The following is a 14989-nucleotide window of genomic DNA, read 5'->3' as shown; positions in this document are numbered from 1 at the left end:
ACAAGTCCCATTCAAAATCCCCCAACCCTTTTCTTTACTACCAGGTGAAATAATGACTGTGAGACAAGATCAACAGCTCCCCATCAGTATCAGCTCTCCTGCTTTGGCTGTCAGCATCTGATAGAACAAGAAGAAATGGCCTCAGTTTTTAGAGGAATGGAGGTTTAGACTGGGGATAGGGACAGTTTCTTGATGGGAAAGGTTGTCAGGTCCTGACTCAGGCTGCCCAGGGCACTGAGGAGTTACCATCTATGAAGGGATTTAAAGGCCACGTAGATGTGGTGCTGAAGGACATGGGTTTGGGTTGGACTTGACAATGCTGAGTTAATGGTTGGACCTGATGACCTGAAAGGTCTTTTCCAACCAAGTCTAAAATTCTGGTGCTCAAGGAGAAGGAAGGAGTGGGGAACCTCCCCAGGATCCCTTTCCCCAAGCAGCCTTCAAGGGGACTGTTGTCACCCCATGTCATCCCATGAAGAAAACCTGGACCTGGGACATGTTTTGCTGCATGCTCCAGATGGAGCTGGGGGAGGGAGGTGAGGAGGATGGAGCTGTTCCCCCTTCCTTCCTTCTAACTGATTTTGTTTGATTCCAAAGAGCATGGAACAACATGTGACATGTGCTGTGGGTCAACCCCAGCTGTGTTTGCTCAGGAGCCTCACTCCCCAAAACAAACACCAGTGGAACAGACAGGAGGAGAATTATGCAAGGACCCAGCACTGCAGAGTAGGTCTCATGTGAGCAGAATAAAGGGGACAGTCCCCTCCCTTGGCCTGCTGGTCGTGCTGCTGGTGATGCCACCCAGGACACAGGTGGCTTTGGGGACTGCAAATGTACATTGCTCATGTTCAACTTTTCAGCCACCAAGTAGAGTTGGTTATGTTTTGTCTAGAAAGTCAGAGAGAGTGAGATGTGAGGTTCTTTGTAGCAATGTCAGGAAGGTGAATAGCAGCAAGGAAAAATGTTATTCAGTCAAAGTTATTTGGGGCAGAGAATGAGTAGGTTTAGGCTCTCCACAAAGTTGAGAGGTTGAAAGGTTCTTTTGAACCTTGAAGGTTCTTCCTACATCAGAGGAGGAATGGGGATTCACATAGCAGGGGTGAGCAACACAACCTCAGCATCAAGACAGAGCTCAGCTGAGGGGGAAATGGGATGTAGTGTCCTATGGCAGAGTGACCCCATGGTGCCCAGTCCTTGCTGTCTAATCATTTCTTCATTTTTTGGTATAAATTCTTGGTGAAAGTCACAGATATGAAATGGAGAGAGGTAGAACTAGTTCAGAACTAAACCTAACTGACTGAGCATCACTTTAAGAGTATCTGGGAGGATGGAGTTACTTCCACATCTGCAGATTTCATAGCCAGGAGGAAGAATGCTCACAACCCTTTCACTCCAACCCAGCTTCCTTCAGCTGCAGCCCTACAACTGGGGACTGAAGCTCTGATCCTTTCCTGCATTTAGAGAGGTTTTGTTGCCTCCTTGCAGCTTTGCAGGCCACCTGCCCAGCTTTTCCTGTGCTCACCATGCCTGGGGGCTGGGGGGGAGGACAATCTGTCACAAGACCCCTGGCCAAGAGCCATGGGGCATCATCAGCTCTGCACGGTTGACACATCAGAGGAACCCACCTCCCTCCTCCACCAATCCTGTGGCCTCCCAGGGTGCAGCCCCCAGCTGGCAGAGAGATAATGTGGCTGCTCAGGTCAAGCATCTTACACTGAGTTAGGTTGCAACATCTTCATACATCACCCATGGCTATGGTGACAGGCCAATGAACTCACTGTTCCTCAAGACAACCACTCCTCCATCCCCCTGCTTGCTGCCCTGCTTCATCCCAGAGCCTTTATAAGTGGGAGGACAACTCATCTTCTGCCTCGAACATCACCTTCTTGTACACCTTGGAATACCTGCACAGAGCATCCCACTACCAGCTGGGCAAGCATGAGAATCCTTTTCTTCCTCGTCACTGTTCTCATCTTCCTCTTCCAGGCTGCTTCTCCAGGTAAGGCTGAAAAGAGGTGAGATGGAGGCTGAGAGGGTGCATGTGCAGAGCAGTCCCTAGAGCTCAGTGCTGAGGTTTTATATTATCTTGGACTCCAAGATTTTAATCTCCAAAGTCTCCTTCCCAAGCTATTGAGCTGAGATCCTTCATGGGTCTCCTGAGGGTCTCTAGTATCTTGTGTTCCAGTTGCATGATGGAATGAAAAAGATGCTCCTGTGTGTTCAGGCAATTATTAGGCTGATGTTTAAGACACAACCCTGCTGTGTCAGAGCTTTCTCTTCTCTCATTTACATCCACACCTCCTGATTGTGTATTCTAGGTCAGTAGACCTCCTGATTTTTTCTTTGCCTGGACTTTGTACTGTCAGTGTTCATTTAGAGGGTATGGAGCCCAGGCATCCTTCCAGGCTGCTCAGGGATTTCAGAGAAATTTAAGCTATTTCCATCCCTGCTTCTGTTTGCTGTAGACTCAATTTTGTACCTACTTTCCTAGACCAGCAAATGTCTGTCTACCCAATGAGGAAATGTAGAACCACTTAGGACAAAAATGGGCACCTGTAGGAGCTTCAAACAAAGCCTGCACTGTGTGCTTCTGGATGGCTTTCATGGGATTTTCTTATTTTATGTGTTCTAAACAAAATCCCTAATTTCAAAGTGACCCCTGAGTTGGTTGTAGGGATGGTGCAATCCCAGTAGAGTCTCTGGGAAAGGGCAACAAGTTATCTTCTATCATAAAGAGGCCCATACAGAAAGGACACTTAACACTGAAGGGCTTTTTAATTTTGGAGACAAGGCAAACCGAGGTCTAATGATGTCTTTAAAAGCAGCTGAGGGAAAGCAGCAACACAGAATACTTGAATAAGATGTGGTCAAGAGAAAAGAGCTGAGAGCCCCAAGGTTGGAATGTCCTGGTAGCTGTGGATTCAGCTGGACACAGCAACCACTGGGTGAGATAACCAGGTTTGTGCTTAGAAAGAGGTTCAGAGAAGAGAATTCTAGAATGGTTTGGGTTGGAAAGGTCCATAAAGACCATCTAGTTCCAACCCCTGTCATGGGCAGGAATACTTTCCATTAGCCAGGTTGCTCCAAGCCCCATCCAACCTGCTCTGAGACACTTCCAAGGATGGGGCAACCACAGCTTCTCTGGAAACCTGTCAAGGTCTCACCACCCTCAAATTATCGAATTTCTTCCCCAGATTTCATCTCAGTCTCCTCTCTTCCAGTTTAAAGCCTTTCCCACTCATCCCATCACTCAATGCCCTGGTCCAAAGTCTCTCTCCAGCTCTTCTTGAAGAGTTGGGGCAGCTGGCAAGGGCTTCTTCTGCCTTTTATGTGCACAGCTGTACAAGGCTCCAGGTAATAGAAAAGATTTAAATCATACAAAAATAACACAATTCCCAGGGAGAATAAGTAATATTTAACCAGGAATTACTGTGAACGCAAACTAAGAGCTGGCATTTCAGCTGGGGCAAGCCCAGCCATATCCCCCTGTGATGTTGGGTCATCTCATGCTTCATCACCCTCACCATCATCTGAACATTTCACCCTTGAGTTTTTAACATATCAGCACAGGAAAATACAATAATTCACATGGTGACACAGCACAAGGGCTTCCTGTCAGCTTTCTGCTTCCTGCAGGGAAAATCAAAACAGGAGATGATGGCCACGAGTCATAAATACAGTTGTTGAAACTTGAACTGAAATTTTGAAGAAGCTCATTTAGGAAAATTTATTACAGTAATCACTTTTTTTTTTCCCTGAGGTTAATTTTTAAGATATAAATTTTAAACTGTACCAAATAAACTAAGTATAATTTAAAATAAACATTTTAGACTATCATGTCCCTAGGGAAAGAAGAATGTAACATTTGTCTTTGATGAAAATAATGTAGCATTTATGTGTGTAGAAAAACATAGAAAAAATTGTAACATTTTCCTTGATAAAGAAAAATGCCCGTTTTTCTTTGTAAAGAAAAATAGTCCTCAAAGATGACTAAATCACCAATGAATAAGACTTCACTAGAGGTGAGTAAATATCTAATGGTTAAGTGGACAAAAATTAAAAAGTCTGAAAAAAAGTGCAGCTCTACACGAGTGAGAGAGACATCCAAATCTTGAGATATTCCTAAATATCAGGAAGAAATTATTCATGGTGAGGGTGGTAAGACTCTGGAATAGGTTGCCAAGGGAGGTTGTTGATGCCCCATCCCTGGAGATTTTAAGGCCAGGTTGGGTGGGGCTTGGAGCAACCTGGGCTGGTGGGAGGTGGCAATGCCCATGGAGGGGGATTGGAGCTGGGTGATCATTAAGGTTCCTTCCAATCCAAACCATTCTATAATTCCATGGCTTTTCTGTGTTTCTTAGGGCTTTTTCTCCTAACCTGGTCATTCTGGTCACTGGAAAGCCAAGCCCATGTGTTGCAGGAAGAGCCTTTCTTGCTCCTGAGGCTCAACAAGCTGCTGACCTCTCCATTGCCTTGCACAAGAGTGAGATTCACTCTGTGGGTGTGTGTCCCACCTTTATTGGCCCCCTGGTCTTGCTCATGCCCAATAGAGGGCCTGTCCTAACCAGGCACAGGTGGACTCACACCCACTCTTTGGCAACTCGAGGCACCTGGCTGTCTTGTTTCTCTACACCCATGTCTGCAGGAGAAATGCTAAGGAAGGAGGCACTTATCAACAACTCACTATTGATCAGCCTCTCCAAGCTTAAAGTTTGTAAAAACCTTAAGAAGGTTAAGAAGACCTTAAAGATTCTTAAGGTTAAAGACCTTAAGAAGGTTTGCTTAGGTTACCCCAATCCCAAACCAGGCACCGTGACAGCAAACCCCATACCCCACCAGACAGACCCCATCCTGCAGCTCTGTAGATATTAGATATTGACAAATAAACATGAATTTTCCTTTTTTTCTTTTTTTTTTTCTTAATCAGCATATAGCCAGGAAGCTGCTGACACCTTAACCTGCAGGCAGAACAGGGGCTCCTGCTCCTTTGTTCCCTGCTCTGCTCCTCTGGTTGACATCGGGACCTGCCGGGCTGGGAAGCTGAAATGCTGCAAATGGTAAGATGAATTCACCCAAAAAAATGCTGCTGCACCAACAGCAAGTGGACTTCCTGGGCTTTTTTTCCTCTTCTAGGATCTCCAGCCCACTGCACTCTCTAAAAAAAAAAAAAATAAAATAAAAAAAAAAATCCAAACTTTGAATTATTTGATTTCGTGGCTGGTAGCAAAAAGGCAGAGACTCCTGGTGACAAAAATACCAATCTGTTTTCTCTGAAAAAACAGAGGGAGAGGGTGATGATGAACAGGGAAGGAGCTGGAGTCTGCATGGCCAATATTGTTAATAGAATACCAGATATTCAATACCAGGTTGGATGGGGCAAGTTGGAGCAAACTTGGTCTAGTGGAAGGTGACCCTGCTCATGCAGGAGAGTTGGAACTGGATGAGCTTTAAGGTCCCTTCCAACCTAAAACCATTCTATGATTCTATGATATTACTGATACCATCAGCACCAGTGGGAAGGCATCAGCACCGGTGGGAATGCATCAGCACCAGTGGAAAGGCATCAGCACCAGTGGGAAGGTATCAGCACCTACGGGAGATGTCCCGTGGGGGTGATGCTGCAACATCTCCTGGTCCAGCTCTGCAGCTGGTGGCATTTCATATCAAAGGAGCTGCAACAGATAGACCCCATTTTGGATTCCATATATCTTATTTATATTATTGTTTTTAATTGTTATTTGCAGTTATATTTAATGTAATTGGGTTTGTGTGAAACACCATGCTGAAGGCTGCAAAAAAAAAAAGTGAGAAGTCTTGTCAGACAAGACAAGAAGGACATGAGTGAAAAAGAGAACAGCAGCCACTTTCTCCAGTGTAGATCCTTATTCTTAATTCAGTTTTATTCTTAAACTATACCCTGGCAGGCATTCTGGCCCATCAGCAGCTGCCAGTGTGTGCTGAGTGGTGACATCCACATCATCCATTTTATTTGGGTTGTCTTATGGCTGGAAACACAGGTCAGGGGTCCAGAGTCTAAGGATCTTTGGTAGCCTTTAATTCTATTTTTTTACCTTATATCTCTAGTAGACTGGGATGGAAAGGTAAAATTTTCTTGGATGGAGATAAGTGGGCTAACTAAGCAACTGATTCTTTTTTACAGGACACCCAGTTCCTAAAACTGACACCTCCCTGACCACACAAACAAGATCTATGAGCATCTGAAACATCTCCCATCTTTTGACATCAATGGATTCCAGGCTGGGTGCAAGCCTGGGGTTGCTTTCCATAGGGGTGAAGACCATTAGAAGCACATAAAGATCTGAGGAGGACTTCTTGTTCCCCAAAAAAGACATTTGCAATCCTAATAAAAGCATCTCATTGTGTAAACCACGTTGCTGACATTTGCTTATTCATGCTGAGGCACTTTTTGTTGCTGTTCTTCACTGTCTATGAAAATCAAGCTGTAAATGAAGTTTATTTAACTAAACTAAGTTGATTTAAGTGAATGTCTCACCGAGTCCTGTTAAATCCTGCAGAGGGTTGCAGTGATTTGTGTGGGGATGTATTTCTTAATAAATTAAAAAAAAAAAAAAAAGGGGTGGAGCCCATTCCCTCTGCCAGTCCAGGGCATCAGGTTGGGGTTCAGAGTGGCTCAGGTCTCTGCTCCTCAGCAAGGTCACATCTGCTACCCCAACCTGAAGTACTGGGAATGGCAACACAGAGAAACCTCAGGCTGGCAGAAAGCCAACTTTTTTAGGTTCTTCACCGCTTTCATAGAATCATAGAATCATAGAATAGGCTGGGTTGGAAAGGACCTCAGAGATCATCGAGTCCAACCCTTGATCAACTACCGCCACAGTCACTAGACTATGGCACTGAGTGCCATATCGAGTCGCTTTTTAAATGTCTCCAGGGACGAAGAGTCCACCACCTCCCCAGGCAGCCCGTTCCAATGTCTGATCACCCTTTCTGTGAAAAAATTCTTTCTAATATCCAATCTGAACTTCCCCCGGCACAATTTAAGACCCTGCCCTCTTGTCTTACTGAGAGTTGCCTGGGAAAAGAGACCAACCCCCGCCTGGCTCCATCCTCCTTTCAGAGAGTTGTAGAGAGCAATGAGGTCTCCCCTGAGCCTCCTCTTCTTCAGGCTGAACAGCCCCAGCTCCTTCAGCCTCTCCTCATAGGATCTGTGTTCGAGTCCCTTCACCAGCTTGGTTGCCCTCCTTTGGACCTGTTCGAGGACCTCAATATCCTTGAACTGAGGGGCCCAGAACTGAACACAGTTTTCATGTCCTTCTGCTCCTGCTGCCTTGTTTAGTCCAGACCAGCATCACATCAACAGGAATTTTCTTGCCTTGGTCCTAAACTTGTTATAGAAATGAAAGAACAGTTCATGTTGGAAGGGACCTCAATGCATGGACACCTCCCCCAGCCCAGGTTGCTCCAAGCCCCATCCAACCTGGGCTGAAACACTGCCAGGGATGAGGCAGCCACAGCTTCTCTAGGAAACCTGGGCCAGAGGCTCAGCACCCTCACACTAAGAATTTCTTCCTAAGATCTCATCTCAATCTGCCTTCTTTCATCTTGAAACTGTTCCTTCCTTCCTGTTCCATCACTTCAGGCCCTTGTAAAAAGTCCCTTTCCAGCTTTCCTGGAGCCCCTTCAGGCACTGGAAGGGGCTCTCTGGAGTCTTCTCCAGGCTGAACAACCCCATCTCTCATCCTGGCTCCAGAGCAGAGCTGCTTAACCCCTCTGATCACCTTCTGGGACTCTGGACTTGCTCCAACAGCTCCAGGTTCTCCTTATATCAAGCTATTTATGACTGCAACATGATGCCTGGAGAAGTGGATGGTGTGTCCATCAGCCTGAAGTCTCAGCACCTACTGTTCCATGGTACAGATCCACCCCTTGCTTCCCTCTCCCATCCCTACCATCCCAGCATGCTACAAAGCCTTACAGGATTCCAGAGGAATGAGTCCTGCCCAATCTATACAAAAGCCAACAAGATTCAAGATAAGGGATGACTAAAAGCATCTCTATTCCCCATGCCATGAGCTGCTGTGGGTGGTTTTAGAGCTCTGAAAAGCATTTTGTTCCAGCTTCCTACCAGATACTATGGGTTTGTAGGACTGTTACTGGTCAACTTAATGAAGAGTTTCAAGTCATATTCTGGTCCATTCATGAGTTTGGTTTCCTTTCTTCTTCTGGGAGAAGTTCATCACAATGTTCCACTGACCTCAAGTGAGATAAAAGACAAATCCTCCAGCAAAAAACCACACCAAGACAGCTCCTCACCAGGATAAGGATGGGACAGAAAGTTTTCTGGAACAAGTTTATTAAAATTTATGGAGAAATGTAGACTATGAAATATGAACAGCTCAGCTGAGCACTCAGTGTCTCCTGAAGACTTTGTCTTCTGCTGCTAATGCCATTACTGACTCCAGGTGGAAAATAATGTGAGTATCTGATCTGAGGGACAAGGGAAAAACCTGCTCTACATCCTCTCCTGCAGACCAACTTCTTCATGTTGGTGATCGTGTCAGATGTTGTTGTCCACGTTACAGCTTCAACAGAAAAAAAATTTAGAAAAATGAGAAATATTGGTCTTTTCTGGGTGGTTCCAGAATTGCTTTGAATCTTTGTTGTTAATTTGTGTTTTGTTTCTTTTTTTTTTTTCTTGGAGGAGTTTTTTTCCTTTCTGTTGTTGTTCATGTTTTGATGTGTGCATGTGAGCAGATGAGGTGCTACAGGGGAAGATTTAGTGGTTAGGGCTTCCAGGGCAGATGGTTGGACTTGATGATCTTGGAGGTCTTTTCCAACCTTGATGATTCTCTGATTCTGTAGTTCTGAAATGCATAAATTTCAGCTCAAAATTCCAGGTTTTCCTATGGGATGATGCATCTCCTAAATTGCCAAGAGTTCTCAGATGCCGGTGGGTGCTAATCATACTGGGAAAAAAATAAATAAAGGAAAGAGACTTTTAGATTCTGACCTTGTAACCAGGAAAATATTTGAAGAAGAAGCACAGAAGGCATTGAATGAGCACCAAGAGCTGATATTCCTGAATAACTTATCAGATCCCCTGTGCTCAGCCCTGGTGTGGCCAAGAAGACCAATGGCATCCTGGGCTGTGTCAGGAACAGCGTGGCCAGCAGGTCCAAGGAAGTGATTCTGACCCTGTGCTCAGCCCTGGTGAGGCCACGGCTTGAGTCCTGTGTCCAGTTCTGGGCCCCTCGGCTCAGGAAGGAGATTGAGGTGCTGGATCAGGTCCAGAGAAGAGCAAGGAGGCTGTGAAGGGATCCAGCACAAGTCCTGTGAGGAAGGGCTGAGGGAGCTGGGGGTGTTGAGGCTGGAGAAGAGGAGGCTCAGGGGAGACCTCATCACTCTCTCCAACTCCCTGAAAGGAGGTTGGAGCCAGGGGGGGGTTGGGCTCTTTTCCCAGGCAGCTCTCAGCAAGACAAGAGGGCAGGGTCTCAAGTTGTGCCAGGGGAGGGTTAGGTTGGATATTAGGAAGAATTTCTTTACAGAGACGGTGATCAGGCATTGGAATGGGCTGCCCAGGGAGGGCGTGGATTCTCCATCCCTAGAGGTTTTTAAGAAGAGACTGGATGTGGCACTCAGTGCCATGGGCTGGGAACCATGGGGGGAGTGGATCAGGGGTTGGATTTGATGATCCCAGAGCTCCTTTCCAACCCGGATGATTCTGTGATTCTGTCCAATGTGTGCACAGAGGAGTTTTGCACCCAAAGGGCAGACTGGATGTGTGAATGTGAGTAACAAACCAATTCCCCCAAGGAATCCCTGCCCTTCAGCACAGCCACAACTCACCACAGTCCGACAGCAAGGGACCCCTTGTTGGCAAGTTCCAAAGGGCCTCGTGGTGGGCAGAGGACAGGGGGTGGTTGAACAGATGCCTCCAGCCTGCTTGCACTGCTCGTTGTTATTTGGTGCACGCATGAAACCTGCACAAAACCAAAATTAACACACAACAGAATCTTGATTTTCCTTCCTGAGGGAGACTCAGAAGAAGATGAAGCATCACAGCAGTATTTTACTCTCTCTGCAGGCTGGCCACATCCATACCATTTAATTCCTCCTTTTTTTTTTTTCCAAAGTGGGAGGGTTTGGTGCATCCAATGCACCCAGGTGTCTGCTCACTGCTAAAGGGTGCTGAACACACTGGCAATGCTGGCCTCATATAAAATGAATTAAAACCCCTTTTATTTCTATTTGAGTTTCTCAGTGCCCACCAAACTCCCTCTGCATTTTTTTTTTGTATTTTATATAGCTCTTACCTAAAGTGCCTTGGAGCACTAAGAGGAGAACAGCAAAGAAAATGGAGATCTTCATGCCTGCATTCAGTGGCACCAACTGCAACAACTACATTAAAAAAACAAACAGAAAGAGGTCATGCATTTGTCCAGAATTTATCATTCCCCAATCCAAACATCACTTAGGATGTGTAAGCTGTAGTTTGCTAATAAAAAATCACCATTCATGCAACAGGCTAAATGTTCTAGAATAAATCTATTGAAATACCACACCCACAGAAGAGGCAGATCTGAATGCTTGAAATCAAGAAAATATATTTATGACTATCAAATTTAAAAAGAATTAGATGAATATTGTGATTTTCTTTCCATCACCTGCCAAGATAGCCTCCACCAGCTCCACTGAAGACTCCTATATTTCGAGCCCGAACACTCTGGATTTGACAGCTTGTCCCAAAACATCTCTCTTTATACATTCCTGCTGATGCCCAAGCTGGCCAAGGCCATGATCTTCTCACAGCACTTCCCAGCAGCTGCCATCTCCCTTCCCAGCAGCTGATAAGAAGTGGTGACCCCTGGTGAACTCCCTCACCTTTCTCTGGCACATGCGTTGGCTCATCCAAAAAGTACCTTACACCACCCTGGTCTGTGTACCACACATTGATCCAGTGTGGGTTGAGACAAAAAAAAAAAAAATTAAGCAAAAAACCCAACCAAACAAAAAAACACCCCAAAAACAAACAAAAAAACCACCAAACAAAACCCCATCCTGGGACATGTACTGAGAGCTGCTGGCTTGGCTCCAGCAGGGACCTAATTCAACATGGCCAAAGTACCTGGTGCTGCCTGCAGAAAGGTATTCCTGAAGCCTGAGATATCTAAATCTATGTTAGGAAAGTTCAGGTTTTGCACGAGGCTTAAAAAAAACCCCAACAACTCCTGATAGGCCTTGTGTGCTGTAGATAATTTCTTGAGAGGAGTTGGAGCAGCCAGCCTGGTTCCAGCAGTCCTTTTGCAAAAGGGGCATCACCCAGAAGAACATGCTCATCTCTGCACCAAGAATATTCTCATTTTCATGCGTTTACCACATTCTACTCATTGCAGAGAGCTCAGCTGTTATCTGAATAATTAAAGTTTCAGGGAGACACCTACTTCCACAACTCCATTTTTGAGGTGACCAAAGGAAATCACAATCACTGATGGGGCTTGGAGCACCCTGGGCTGTGGGAGGTGTCCCTGCCAAGGCAGACGGGTTGGAACTGGATGAGCTTGAAGGTCCATTCCAACTCAAACCATTCTGGGATTCTAGGAAAAAAGGTTTTGGTCAAATGTGTCCCCAGAGGGTTTGGAGCAGAGAGATTGATGCCAGCACTGGTATCTCCCAGACAATGAGGGCACCCAGGTGAGCTCAGAAAAAGGTGTTGGGTTTGATTGTCATTCTCATGAAAGTTTAGAATAAAAAGACAGCATGCAATGCTCAGGGACATGGTTTAGTGGTGGACTCCAGAGATTTAGTCTTATAGATAGACTTAACAACCTTAAGGGTCTTTTCCAGCCTAAAAGATTCTATGATCCTTGTACTCCAAACAGCATCCATCTACCCAGTCACCTGTCTCCCAGAAGAGGGCAACAAAGAGCCAGTGATGAAATCAGAATGGTTTGGGTTGGAAGGGAACTTAAAGATCACTTCTTTCCAAACCCCCCTGCATGGTCAGGGACACCTCCCACAGCCCAGGGTGCTCCAAGCCCCATCCAACCTGGGCTGAGACACTGCCAGGGATGGGGCAGCCACAGCTTCTCTGGGAAACCTGTTCCAGGGTCTCACCAGCCTCAGAGAAAAGAATTTCTTCCTAAGATCTCATCTCAATCTCCCTTCTTCCAGCTTAAAACTGTTCCTCCTTGTCCTCCTGTCACTCCTTGTCAAAAGTCCCTCCCCAGCTTTCCTGGAGCCCCTTCAGGCACTGGGAGGGGCTCCCTGGAGTCTCCTCCAGGCTGAACAACCCCAAATCTCTCATCCTGCCTCCAGAGCAGAGCTGTTCCAACCTTCTGATCATCTTTGTGGCCTCCTCTGGACTCAGTCCAACACCTCCAGGTCCTTCTTGTGTTGGGGGCTCCAGAAAAGCATCTCCAAGAGAGACGTGGTCTTCTTTTTATACAGAGAACATGTGCTAGCACATAAATAAATATATATAAATAAATATAAATATAAATATAAATATAAATAAATAGAAATAGAAATAGAAATAGAAATAGAAATAGAAATAGAAATAGAAATAGAAATAGAAATATCTTTGTGTGCCTGTGTATAAGCATGTATATTGTCAAAATATATAAATATCCCAAGAGAAACAAAGCTGAATTTTCCCCACTGCTTCATCATTTATCTTAGCTGAAGAACACATGAATAGAAAAGATAAATCCAGATATTATATTCTGTGGTTTACTCAGGAGTAGTCAGGATATGAATTTAGGTAACAGTTTAAGTTACACAGAGTCTCCTGTGGTGGCATTTCTCACTCTCCCATTCCTCTACAGCCCTCCTAGCACACCCACAATAACACAGATATATTTTTATATATCCAGATTATTATAAAATTATCTCACTGCACAATAGTTGTCCATTATCATATCAATCCATTTATGCATCATTATATATCTAGATGTAAATTACTCCTAATCTGAACATCTGGAAGGACCCTTCTAAAGCCCAGCTGACTTTTATCACCCAGAATGCCCCAAACTCCCCTTGCTCTGTGGTAAATCCAGCTCTCAGGTCTTTTGCTCACATTTACACAAGTGCCACCTGAGATGTCCCTGAGTCCTACCTCGCTTGTCCCTGTCAGGTAGACACCCCGGGCCCTGCAGAAGTTCTTTAGGTGCTGTGTGAAGGGATGGGAGCTCAACCCTATCTGTCTGTGCATCCTTCCATCATGCTCTAGGCTGGAAAAAAAAAAAAAAAGACACCAAATCCAGGCTGCTGTCCTTGGGTGGCCTTGGACAGCCCCTCTAGGGGGAAACCTGCCTGGAAATCATAGCAGTGAATATTTACTTGGGCTTCACTCCTGGTATTGCAAAGCCAGGCTCCCTGCCACGTGGAGAGTTTACCCAGCTGGGACCAAACCCTAACTGGAGATAAACCTGAAGGTAAAACATCTGAGCTGCTCTTCAGGGCATTGAAGCAATCCTAAAGCTGGCAGCTGCTCTTCAGGAGGATATTTCCAGCTTTAAGGTTTCTTAAAATCATCCCTCAGACACAAACAGCCTCTTCCCATCCCCTTCTTCCCCCAGGTGTAGCATCCCTCCTGAGCAGCAAAGTTTCCTCTTGGTTCCACAGTCCAGGTCTAAAATAGCACTGGAGCAGTAACTGTGGGATGTCACCACCAGTGACATCCATTCTCTAAGACATTTATTTTTATTACAGCTTTTATTATTTTAAATTTATAATTTAAAAGCAGCAACAGCTCCTGCAAGTTCTGTGCTGCTCTGGTACTGGGTTGCCCGAATCAGGAATAGTCCCAGCATCTTTTAAGGCAAACCTCATTTTTAAGGCAAACCTAATCCCATCAAGAACCCCTTAACCAAGGAGTCCCTGGTTTGGTTCCACACCACCAGTGTAGAGAAACAAGATAAACCAGGTGCCTCGAGTTGCCAAAGAGTGGGTGTGAGTCCACCTGTGCCTGGTTAGGGCAGGCCCCCTGTTACCAGGGGGTCAGTAAAGGTGGGACACACACCCACAGAGAGAAGCTCACTCTTGTGAGAGGCAATGGAGAGGTCAGCAGCTCGTCAAGCCTTGGGAACAAGAAAGGCTCATCCTGCTACACACCAGTGTAATTAATGTCCATGAAAGCCCCGGAGCTCCCATCTCCAGCATCACCCCCACAACAATGGGGGGAAAAAAAAGCAAACAGAAAAAAATAAAAAAACAAAAACCCAATCAAAAGCAAACAGACAAACAAACAAAACAAACAAAAAAAAGCCACACATACAAAAAAAGACCACACCAAAAAAAGCCAAGAGTACTCCAGAAAGGAAGTAGCAGCAGTGAAAATGGGATTTATTAGAAAATTTTATATGGGAGATTGCATCCATGTGATCATTTCATAGGTCATGGTTTCATCCTGCACTAATCTAATAACTTGGTAATTAATCAGCTGAAAAGGAACCATTTATTCTGTTACTGACACGGAGAAAAAGCATCCAGAAAGTCAAAGGGCAAGATGTTAGGAAGGGTGAACCATGCCCATCCTACAGCTGGAAATTAGAGGAGGCAGCTGCCTTCCAAAGGCAGAACTGGGAAGCCTCAGGACCCAAAGGAGCTGTGGTTGCATGGGCAGAGGAATTTCACCCAACCCTGTGGCCTAACGTTCTCTTACACAAACCTGGAAGGGTTGCACAAAGAGCAGGGGCCTTGGGTGAAAACAGTCACAAAGCCTTTTTCTTTGGAAGACACTAAAGCATAGGATAAGTTTGGTTGGAAAAGGGTTTTTTGGTGGTTTTTTTTTTTATGGCCTATGACTGCACCATCAGGATCCTCAAATTTTTCTATAAAATGATATATTTGGATTTAGGGCACTCACTGGAGACAGGAGCTAGGATCCTCCATCTCCTCTGTTGGGAACACTCTGCCTGGGTCTGGACAGGCACCTTCACCTCCTCACCTTTATACACTTCTTGTATTAACCTCAAGTCTCATGAGTATTCTCATTAGAAAATTTCTA

The 14989-nt window shown here is 45.3% G+C and overlaps 1 long non-coding RNA gene across 1 annotated transcript; it reads left to right on the top strand.

The window, feature by feature from the left end:
- Nucleotides 1-1648: 1648 nt before the first annotated feature.
- Nucleotides 1649-6501, top strand: LOC115598144. Its single transcript, XR_003987423.1, has 2 exons — nucleotides 1649-1999; nucleotides 6161-6501. It is a non-coding gene; the product is annotated as an uncharacterized LOC115598144 (long non-coding RNA).
- The last annotated feature ends 8488 nt before the right edge of the window (nucleotides 6502-14989 follow it).

Source organism: Calypte anna, chromosome 3 (genome assembly GCF_003957555.1).
Source record: "Calypte anna isolate BGI_N300 chromosome 3, bCalAnn1_v1.p, whole genome shotgun sequence".
NCBI classification, from domain to species: Eukaryota; Metazoa; Chordata; class Aves; order Apodiformes; family Trochilidae; genus Calypte; species Calypte anna.
The sequence above is the reverse complement of the archived record's forward strand: the minus strand, read 5'-3'. Positions and strand labels throughout refer to the sequence as shown.